Source organism: Felis catus, chromosome A2, assembly GCF_018350175.1.
Source record: "Felis catus isolate Fca126 chromosome A2, F.catus_Fca126_mat1.0, whole genome shotgun sequence".
Classification (NCBI taxonomy): domain Eukaryota; kingdom Metazoa; phylum Chordata; class Mammalia; order Carnivora; family Felidae; genus Felis; species Felis catus.
Genome location: NC_058369.1, coordinates 112070010 through 112082086, shown reverse-complemented (window position 1 = coordinate 112082086; position 12077 = coordinate 112070010). Strand labels below are relative to the sequence as shown.

At 36.6% G+C, this 12077-nt stretch overlaps 1 long non-coding RNA gene across 1 annotated transcript in view; it reads right to left on the bottom strand.

Moving 5' to 3' along the window:
* The window catches only part of LOC123383898, a 55905-nt gene extending 48823 nt beyond the window's left edge, over positions 1-7082 (bottom strand). The window contains exons 1-2 of the long non-coding RNA XR_006594259.1: positions 6874-7082; positions 5100-5185 (exon numbers count right to left, since the gene is read on the bottom strand). This is a non-coding gene — a long non-coding RNA (uncharacterized LOC123383898). The remainder of the gene's footprint in view (positions 1-5099; positions 5186-6873) is intronic.
* Between the last annotated feature and the right edge of the window lie 4995 nt (positions 7083-12077).

Here is a 12077-nt window from a genome sequence, read left to right as displayed (position 1 = left end):
TATATATATATGTATATATATATATATATACACACATACATATGTGTATGTATGTGTGTGTGTATATATATATATATATATATATACACACACACATACATACATAAATACATACACAACCACATTTTTATCCATTCATCAGTCAATGGACCTTTGGTCTCTTTCCATAATTTGACTACTGTTGATAATGCTGCTATAAATATCAGGGTACATGTGTCCCTTCAAATTTGTATTTTTGTATCCTTTGAGTAAATACCTAGTTGTGTCATTGCTGGGTCATAGGGCAGTTCTATTTTTAACTTTTTGAGGAACTTCCATACAGTTCTCCAGAGTGACTGCATCAGCTTGCATTCCTACCAATAGTGTAAGAGGGTTCCCCTTTCTCTGCATCCTCACCAATATTTGTTGTTTCCTGTGTTAATTTTAGCCATTCTGACAGGTATGAGGTAATATCTCATTATAGTTTTGGTTTGTACTTCCCTGAAGGTGAGTGATGTTGAGCATCTTTTCAGGTGTCTTCTTTGGAAAAATGTCTATTCATATCTTCTGCCCATTTCTTTTTAAAAAAATATTTATTTATTTATTTATTTATTTATTTATTTATTTATTTATTTATTTATTTATTTTTGAGAGGGATGAAGGGGCAGAGAGAGAAGGAGACAGAGAATCCCAAGCAGGCTCCATGCTGCTAGTGCAGGGCCTGATGCTGAGTTCTAACTCACAAAGCATAAGATCATGACTTGAACTGAAATCAAGAGTCAGAGGCTCAACTGACTGAGCTACCCAGGTGCCCCATCTTCTGCCCATTTCTTAACTTGATTATTTGTTTTTGGGGGTTGAGTTTGATAAGCTCATTATAGATTTTAGATACTAACTCTATCAGATATGTCATTTGCAAATATCTTCTCCCATTTCATAGGCTGCTTTTTTGTTTGTTGATTGTTTCTTTTGCTGAGCAGAAGCTTTTTATCATACTGGCACAGAAACAGACACATAGATCAATGGGACAGAATAGAAAGCCCAGAAATGGACCCACAACTATATGGTAAACTAATTTTTGACAAAGCAGGAGAGAATATCCAATGGAAAAAAGACAGTCTCTTCAACAAATGATGCTGGGAAAATCGGATGGCAAAATGAAGAAAAATGAAAGTGAACCACTTTCTTACCATACACAAAAATAAGTTCAAAATGGATAAAAGACCTAAATATGAAAGGAAACCATGAAAATCCTAGAGGAGAACACTGGCAGCATTGACATCGGCCCTAGCAACTTCTTAGTACACACGTTTCTGGAAGTAAGGGAAACAAGTAAAAATGAACCACGGGAACTTCGTCAAGGTAAAAGCTTGTGCACAAGAAAGGAAACAACCAAGAAAACTAAAAGGTAACCTACAGAATGGGAGAAGATATTTGCAAATGACACATCTGATAAAGGGTTAATGTCCAAACTCTATAAAGAACTTATCAAACTCAATACCCAAAAAACAAATAATTCAGTTAAGAATTGGGCAAAGTCTGCATTTTAAAAGGAGCACTATGTGTTTTATATTCACATTAAAGTTGAGAAGCATTAGTTTAGAAGTTAATAGTAGGATTTTCAATGTGTGCAATCAAGTAACCTATAGCAAATATAATAAGGAGAACAAAAACCAAAATAACATGAGGCAAAAAAAGAGAGAAAAAAGAAGTAGAGAAAGAGAAAAGGAAAAAGTCCTTTTTGCCCCATGAAAAGTCCATCAAATGATAAATGGACAAATAAAACATATATATTCATACAATGGAATATTATTCAGCTATGGATGAATGTTGAAAATATTATGCCTAGTGAAACAAGCCAGTCACAAAAGGCCACCTATTTTATGAGTCCATTCATATGAAGTTTTCAGCCTAGGCAAATCCACAGAGACAGGAAGTAGACGGATGGTTGCCAGGGCCTGGGAGGAGGGGAGAATGGGGACTAACTGCTAATAGTCACAGGGTTTCTTTCTGGGGCGATGAACATGTACTGGCATTAGACAGTGGTGATGGGTGGACAACTCTGTGAATATACTAAAAAACACTGAATTGTACACTTTAAAATGGTGACTTGGAACTATTTTCAAAACTTAAAAGTCCAAACAATTAGCAAACAAAGGCAGCATAATGAAAGGCTTCCATCCACAGCAATCTTGTGGCAACTGGATTTAAAAGAGTTCTAGAGTCTTGATAAGAAGGCATGAGCAGTTACTGCAGCTTATGCAGAACTAAATAAAGTAATTATCAATAGTCAGAATGAGTTTTTATTTAGACTTGACGTGGGTTTGACTGGAAAGACAAAAAGTGCAGAGAAATGCTGTTCTGGTATACCCGAAGTAACCTACCTCAGTTTACATGGTCAGGAAGTTTAGCTAGCAACTGCTAAAGAGAGAGACAGAAAGGGTGGGGTGGTGGAGAGAGCAGGGAGGGAAGAAGGGGGGGAGAGAGAGAAGAGAGAGAAACAGAAAAAGAGAGGGAGAGAGCTTTTCCAAGTTTGGTATGTTACACTGGATGTAATTTGAGTACCTTCCTGTGTTAACTACACCCTAGAACTGTACCCCAACCCCACACCCCGTAGCCACAGACAGCCTTCAGGTTTTTCCTCCCTGTCTTCAAAACAGTCGTAGGCCCAACCACATAATCTGAATTGGAAGATCTGGGTTGTTTGTATGTGTTCCAAAAGGAATCCCAACTGTTTGAGTGTTTCACATAGTTGAGAGTCAGTAATAACGCAAACCGGGTGATGACTGAGTGAGTCACACTGGGGAAAACACACACTGAGGCTGAACCCAACTACAATTTGCAGATGTGCTTTCATACCCACCCACAAAAATCTCCATTTATTTATTTACAGTCTCTTATCTGTAACTTCGTACCCGTTCACTTACATCCACAATTTACCAAGCCCAAAGTTTCCCAGTTGAAAACTAATTCTCAAATGTTGCTGAAAATTTAAGCAAAATGTTCACTGTTTGAAAAATATAAGCAGGACATCAATTCACTAGATGCAAATTTCTAGCAAGCTGTGATTTTAAGGACTTAGAGGATCATTTTTCTGCTTAAGTCGCTGGCATCAAATCAATCTATTTATGTGACATCTTGTTTATTTCTTATTCCTGCACCCATAGTAATATATCAGCAGTATAAACGTCAATCATTTTCACAAGTGAAACCTAACATCTTAAAGAATTCCATTTCAGATGAACTCAAAAATATGATTAACTCATTCTGTGCTACAGTGAACATAGGATGAGCAATAATTATTTAGAAATAAATAGATTATAATCTGTTAGGGAAATTTTGATAAAGTCTCTTTCAATCACAAGGGGCTTATCATGTCCTACAGCTTTAGAAGGAAAACTTGCACTATGTCTTTATATACCTTTTTCTAGGACTAGTTTTCATGCCAGTGAAGCAGAAAATGATGTTATCATCTCCATGGAAGAGAGGAAGAATAAATATTAAAGCTTAGAATATGAATCTAATGGAGGATGGCAAATAGATTTCACCATTTGAGCCTATTTAAAAGATTAATGGTGGCCGCCTGGAGCTCAGAGTCAAGGAAGATTCTGAGGCTGTATCCAAGTTCCTTAGCTCATTATATATGTCTGCCACGGGCCTCAGAAGTGGGGAGCAGGTAGAATCCCTCTATGGTATCAAATGCTCTGGCTGTAATTTTCAGTCCTTAATACCTAATTCCTCTCTACCTCAGTTAGACCACCAGAAATTATCTTCTTAGAAAGCCATACTGATCCTGGGTGACAGCTTAGCCCTCAGTTAAAATGATCTTATGAAAAGGGAGAGAATTTTCTTTTTTTTTTAAATATGAAATTTATCATCAAATAAGGGAGAGAATTTTTTTTTAATATATGAAATTTATTGTCAAATTGGTTTCCATACAACACCCAGTGCTCATCCCAAAAGGTGCCCTCCTCAATACCCATCACCCACCCTCCCCTCCCTCCCACCCCCCATCAACCCTCAGTTTGTTCTCAGTTTTTAACAGTCTCTTATGCTTTGGCTCCCTAAGGGAGAGAATTTTCAAGAAACCTAGCAATCATCAAAATGAAAATCTCTTGATCGGTAAATCAAATGATCAATAAATAAAAGTTTAAAGCTTATGCATCTGAAAGACAGGTGAGTCATCCAGAGAATACTTCCCAGGGAAGTTAATGTGGTTAGTGTAGGTATGCATGGCAATGAATCTGAATGCAAGTCCTTAGAAGAAACAGCAGTTATGCCCTCCATCTTTATTTACATGTTCTCCCTTCTCCAATTTTTCTGATGATTTCAAAATTTTCAACATCACTTTTTTGCTTTTTCTGCTCATTTTCTTGTAAAGTTGTCCATTTCTGTTAAGGCTTTTTTTTTATCATCTTTCCAGCAAATCAAAATATTTGACATGGAAAAATAATCAATCAAAGCTACATTTTGGGATACATAATATATAGACATACATTCTTGGTTGTCTGAATAGTGTTATATAGCTGTGGTCACTAAATAACTTAAAATATACATTTTTTTTGTTTTACTTGTACAGCATTTGCAATTTTAGTCATTAAATGAGCTTTGCAGGTGTGCAAATACCCTGTTAATCCTGCTGTTTTTTCAAAGACTGCTAGCCACATCAACCAATACTTTGGAAGACCGGCAAAATGGAGAAGGTTTTTCAAAGCCCAACAATAAATTAGTAAGATGACTTATAAAACAAGTGGAACTTTGTTGAGTTAAAAAATAAGACCACCTGAAGTTTTATTTATTTATTTTTTAGCCATCAAGGATTGGATTGTTAAATGCAAAACCAGGTACGACCATTCTTGTCTGTCGTTTGCTTTTCTTCTCATGTAAACATTATTTTCTTGATACAGTGAGAAATAAAAAAAGCACTTAACCTGTACTTCTCATTACAAAAAAATAACAGAGTGCTTTGGTGAGGTTTAGTCTGGGATATCTCTTTTAAGGAACACTTTGTGCAGGAGAGAGAAACCATCTTTACATCTTTAGAGTGTCATGTCGCTTTTAGGAAATGCTAATAAAATGGTTTAGATGATAAGCAGTAACGAGTAAAAAAACACACCCACCTTTTCAGTGTTGTTTAAATGGCCTTTCCACACTGTGTTCTGGGTGATCACACACAGTTTTGCAGTTACTTTGCTCTTTTCCGTTTCTACAAAAGTAATTTGATATGTAATTCCCATTGTAGAGTCAGTCTGAGCTATGAACTTCTAAAATGTGTCAGTAACAGAAGTCAGGCTTTGTATGACCTTGTTGCAGCCAAGAATTCAGGTTAGAGTTTGGACCCAAATTCTGGAAGTTATGTTGGGGAATAATTCAGTCAAGTCTACACCAGGAAGTTAGGAAACGCCTCTAATACTGCGATGTCATGAAAAGGACTCGAAAAAAATAGCAAGCTCCCAAGTATGATTGCCACCCCATTGGCGCTAGGACTTCAATTGTTTCAAAATAATCCCACACGTATTAGTTCTTATGAATTTACAGTAATTGACTCACTATGAATTTGGTAACCCGTTGTATAAACAATTCTCAAAAGAGAGTATGAACTTAACGCTAAGAAGCATATATAGGCATCTTAAACATCCTTTGATGATCAGCTTAAGAGAATAGTGTTTATTTTTTTGCTACATGTGAAAGTTCATTCTCAGTATCAAGTTTATTTTGTCCGCTAACTTTGTTAACCTTTCCAATTTCTTCAGTATTTGGTGTCCTTTCACAAAGAGCTGTTAGCATAGAACAGTTGCATCAGGGTTAAAGGTCAGAGCCATTACCGTGTTAACCTGAAGCATATATGCTGTTCCTTGAGCTCACAATATGTTTTTGATTATTTCTTAAAAATAAAAAAATGCCAACAAATGTGTATAGCAATGTATACAGCATCTATGAAACCTATCATCTACCAGATTTTTGACAAAACATGTGCAATATGTTTATTCGCAAAGTCACTAAGAAGACCAGAAAAATGCTGTTTCATTTAAAAAAAAAGTAATTTTTGATGAATTGACTTTAAAATAGCTGAATGTGTGATAAAATTTAAGCCATTTGAACTTTTTCAAAAAATAGTTTATTTCTTTTGATCTTCTAAAATAATATTTATAGGATAGCCTGCTTAATGAGGGAAACAATATCCATTTTTATTGAAATCATACTATCATAATGGATAACTAACTGAGAGATATTTTCCTGTAAAGATTTACTGCTAATCCCTTAGTTGAAATTCATTTTACTCAAGAGACATTCAACCCATCACTTAGAAACAGTATTTGCAGACTTCACCAGGGTAACAGCTCTAATCCTTAAGGTAATCATCTTTCACCCTCCTCTCCAGTTCTTTCTCCTTTTAAGTTCTCACTGGTCTTTTTAAAAAAACAGAAACTAGAAGACAGCTATTATTCTCCTCCATGGGATAGTCTACTCCATTCAGGCAAGTAATATCGTTTTCTGTTTACCCTCATCTAAAACAAGTGCACAGGGTCACCGTCTTCACGCTGATGTTTTCCCAGAAGGAAAAAAAAAAAGGGAGAAGGAGGAGGAGGAGGAGGAGGAGGAAGAAGAAGACTATGTCAGGAGACAGCCAGCCAGATCACTAAGTATAAGAACTTAAGAAGTAAACTCCATTTGCCTTTTCTATTTTTGCGTTTGATATCCATAGGGGAGGAGAAAGAGAAAATGAGGAAGAAGAGGAGGAAAAATGAGAAGGAAAAAGAGGACGGAAAAATCTATATTCTTATATGAGAATTCACATCTTGAGTTAGTCTGAATATCTTCTTTTACTTCTGTTAATATTTACTGAAAACATTCCAAAGTGTATCATGATTAGCAATAAGGCAATTCACTTACTTTCGTTTAATTCCAGCTTCTTCCAATGTAATTTCAGGTCAAAGACACACTAGTACATAACGAGTGGATTACATGCAGGGTGCCTGACTTCGGCTGAGGTCATGATCTCACAGTTCGTGGGTTCGAGGCCCGCATCGGGCTCTGTGCTGACAGCTCAGAGCCTGAAGCCTGCTTTGGATTCTGTGTCTCCCTCTCTGCTCCTCCCCTGCTTGTGCTCTGTTTCTCTCTGAAGAATAAATAAACATTTAAAAAAAAAAGAATGGATTACATGCTTTCACATAGCGTTGTAGAGAACAGGAAGACTACATACAGATTTTGTATGCTTGTTTGAGTCAAAGGAACATTTGTTGAGTAAATTAAGGGGATTTCAGAATTCTAGAGCAGGAATGAGATCTTCCATAGGATTCTGAAACTATTTACTTCCTTTATTATTTTTTTTAAATTATCTACCCACATTCATCACTGGCATTGGCTGAAGAAATTTAAGGCATTCACAGGCATGACCAATAATACATAATTGACTAAAATTATAATACTTGCAATTTGGTAATGAATATCAGCCTTTCTCCAAATAAGTAGACAAAGTCTGCTGTTAAAAAACCTTTTAGATAATATAAAGGTAAAATTTTTATTCTAAATCTGTTAAGTTCTGGAAGTTATTTAAACCACCACTTTCAAAAATACAAACTTAGTCCATATAAATTTAGGAAAAAATTCTCCTAGCACCAGGAAAATTACTTTCAAACTGATCCAATGTGATACAATAAGAATTAATCTACATTTTAGATCGACCATATGTTTCCATTACCATTCCAATTACCATTGCTTTTTCCTATGTGCTTTTATTTTAATCTACCCATGGTTCTAAAATAGAAACATCTAAATCCCTATTACCATTGCTTTTTCCTATGTGCTTTTATTTTAATCTACCCATGGTTCTAAGATAGAAACATCTAAATCCCTGGCCCTCCCCTTTGCCAGTCAGGCACCAAGTTCTTTGAACTCTATCTTCTAAAACTGTCTCATTATTTTAATTTTAACATTTGTATATGCTTTGTATATTAGTTTACATTGCATAAAGCGTGCCCCCAGAATCTTTTCAATGTTTAGATCTTTAAAAAATTCTGATAATGGGGTGCCTGGGTGGCTCAGTCAGTTGAGCATCTGACTCTTGATTTCAGCTCACGTCTTGATCTCATGGTTCAGGAGATTGAGCCCTACATTGGGCTTTGTGCTGACAGCATGAAGCTTGTTTGGGATTCTCTCTCTCCCTCTCCTTCTCTCTCTATCCCTCCCTCTGTCTCTCAAAAATAAATAAATAAAACTTAAAAAAAATTCTGATCAGGTTTTCCTCTGTCCTGCTTACTATCACCAGTGCAAATTTTTCAGAAATGGAACAATGCTGTCAGTCACCTGCATAAAGATCTTGATACGCCTGTAACACCCATAAGGGGCAGTTCACATTCCCTAGTTTCACAAGCAAGGCCCTTGATGATAAAGCCAGGGCTTGTCTTTTCAGTCTCACTTCTGTACATTCACCCTTTGTTCTTTAACCACACCAAACTGTATGTTCTTTAACCACTTTCTCATGAATCTTCCAACAGAATCCCAAACATTACTCTCCTCCTTAAAGGCAATCATAAAAACTGACTATACGGTCTTAAGTGTTCATTAAATTTGCATCATATTTCCTTGGTCAAATACTAAAACCTCTTTTGGCTATTCTCTTTTGACATTTTATACATACAGGTTCCAAACTATCCCACTTTTAAGATACTCCAAAGATGACATTTCAACTGACAACAGTCTTTCTCAGATACTTGGTTTTTCCAAAGGCAGGATGTGGCTTCTTCAACCTGTCTTTCAGACACTCCTATTATTATGCAAATAGACAGGCCAATTTTAAAAATCACTTATTGACTCACATACTGGTTCACCATATAAAAGCAGAAAAAATGTCACCACAACTTCTACGTACCACAGCCAAATGGAGAAACTTCATGTACCAACATACTATTAAGTAGCCTCAGAGATTCCTACCCACTGTTTTAATGCTGAGTTCCACAATGAGGTCATGTGAACAAAGACTTCAGATTCCCAAAGTGTGGTTCTCTCTTGAAGGAAAGGGAACTTTCACTCTCTTGACTTTCCAAGGGCCACATGCACAAACCTTAGGAATAGGGCCAGACCAAGGTCCGTGGGCACTCAAGACAAGTTAATAGTTTGGCATTCCTTTAAACCTATATTCTTCAAGTTTGGAGGCTGGGAACTCAGTGAGAAAAAGACAAAAAAGAAGTATTCACTTAGCTTCTCTTTTCTTGTCATAACAAAATCAACACCAAACAAACAAAACCAGGGCTCGTGACAGCTAATTTTAATGTGTTAATTTGGACCACAGAGTGCCCAGATATTTGGCCAAACGTTATTCTTTTGTTTCTGTGAAAGTGTTTTTGGATAAGATTAACATTTAAATTGGCAGATTGAGTAAAGCAGATTGCCCTCCCTAATATGAGTGACTCTCATCCAAACAATTGAAAGACTGAATGGAACAAAAAAGCTGACCTTCACTGTGTAAGAGAGAATTATTCCTGCCTGATGTCCTTCAAACTGGGACACTAACTTTTTTTCCTGCCTTAAGACTTTAGCTGAAGTTTCTGTTCTCCTACGGTCTCAAGCCTGCCACCCTTCAGCCTGGAACTACATTAGCAATTCTCCTGGGTCTACAGCTTGCCTACTCACCCTGCAGATGTTGGGACTTACCAGTCTTTATGTGTGTATAAAACACATTCACACACAATCATAGACACACACACACACACACACACACACACACACACACACACACACACATCTTATTGGTTCTATTTCTCTGGAGAACCCTTACTAATGCAGGACATAATCTACCACCCCAACTCAGCAAAAGAATCATGCTGTAGCTCCTAAACTCACCTTAAAAATAATTTAGCATGTATTTGATGTACTCAATGTGGATGACTAAATCTTTGCTTCCAATTCTTTACCTGCCCATAAATTAGAATTATACATCCCCATCTTTAGCCCTCAGGTTCTCCATTTTCTCCATGAAAGATAAAGGATATTTCCTCACACCACGGACATTGGGTTGGTTATGTGACTTGCATTGAGTCCCAGAATGCATACATGTGGAGCCAACCTAAATCCTCAGCATAGAGCCACAATCAGATGAAGCCACTTGTATCCTGGCTGAACATCAACAGGAAGACCCACAAATATAGCCATAAATGTTTATTGTTGCTAGCCACTAAGGTTTGGGTGGTTTATTTTACACCACTTGCAGTAGCTGATCATTACACTCAAGGCTTTCCATTAGGTTGAGGTTTCATTTCCAACTCTGAGCTGCATTTTAAAGTCTTCCTTTCAACAACACGTAATATTTCAAAAAATACAAATTGTTGTATTAGTATGCAAATGTATAAGTGAATTACAAAAATCCACTAATTGACTCACATGTTGGTTCACCATATAAAATCAGCAAAAAATGTCACCACAACGTACCATAGCCAAAGGGAGAAATGTCATATACTACCATACTATTAAGTGGCCTCAGAGATTCCTACCCACTGTTTTAAAAATCGTTTTGGATTTCTAATATGGTTTAAGGGCTTCAGTAATGTTTTAGTGCTTCTGAATGATGTCATGGGCAGACTAACCTTAATTCTGATTATGCTTAAAAAATAGGTAGCAAATATCTACAAGGCAGGGCGAGAACATGCAAGATCCTGCTTAGACTGGATCTTCATTTTCCCAACTGTCACAGAGAAATCTATGAACTTGCCACAACTGTATCTCTTGACTGAAGCTGACTTTCTCCTATAAAAGGAGCAGGGGAAGGACAATTACCTGGAGATCCTAAAGAAAAACAAAATTAAATTTAAGAATATAATTTCAAAGGGTAAAAATCATTTTCACACATATGTCTCCAGCATTTAGGGAAAAATAAAACAATTGCAAGTTGTAATTATTAAGCAAAGAAAATGATTGTGAGACACGTGATCATAATATGTACAGCAAGTATTTATGGAACATCTAGATACTTTATACTTTATAGTATTTAGGATGCATTTCTTTGGTCTTACTGTTTAACCACTTCCTTCCCCACTCACAGAGTATGTGGTTCTGGCAAGTACTTCCTGACTTTAAGGGTTGGGCACGAGCTTAGTCCTTAGACAAACAGAAGACTCCTAAATATGGTTATAGAAACTGGTTGATGGATGGAGTAATCAGAGGCTTACAAGTCCCAGTTCTAGGACACTGTTGATTGGGTGAAGCTGAAATTATTGGAGAAATGGATTTGATCCTTCTCTCAAGACGTAAAACCTGAGAGAATACAGGCCTAAGAGCTGCCATTTAGCCAGACTAACACCAACACAATGGAAGCAGAGCCAGAGACTGATCCCTGACGCAAATAACTTAAATTCTTACTTAAGCAAAGTGGAAACCTTTTCAGATAGGTTAGTGACATGGTCCATTTTGATTAGGTCAGACTTTTACTCACAAATTAGAGTTCCAACTGATACACTGGAAATGAATAGTTCCTGCTCACTGAATTGAATCAAAATTATGATAATAATTTAAAAGTCGACTTGAATTGCTGACTGTAATGGTGATTACTCAGATATTGACTAGGTGGGACAGACAATACTTTCATCTAGTCAAGAAACATTTTACAGAGCATCTATTATATGCCAGAAACTGTGATACGAATCAAGGATAGCAGCAAATGAAATAGAAAAAACTTCCTCCTCTCATGAGGCTTCTATTTTGTTTAATGGTGAAAAATAAGCAATAGACAAATAAATAAGTGATAGAGTAGATCAGAAAGTGAAAAAAGCTATAAAAATAATTAAGGGGACTACAGAGAACAAGCGGGTGGTAACAGAGGTTGGGAGAGCAATGTTGCTATTTGAATACAGTAGTTACTGAGAGGATGGTATTTGGGCAGAGGCTTGAAGAAGGCAAGAAGCAAGCCATGTGGATATGAAGAAGGGAATTCTAGCCATAGAGAACAGTAAATATAAAAGAGGTTCCGATCCAAAAATGAGCTCGTTGTGGTTAAGGAATAACAAGGAAGCTGATGTGGCTAGAGCAGAATGAGCGAGGGCAAGAGAAACAGGAGTTATGATCAGAAAGTATTTAACAGGAGTCTATAATGGGTCTTGTTGTCC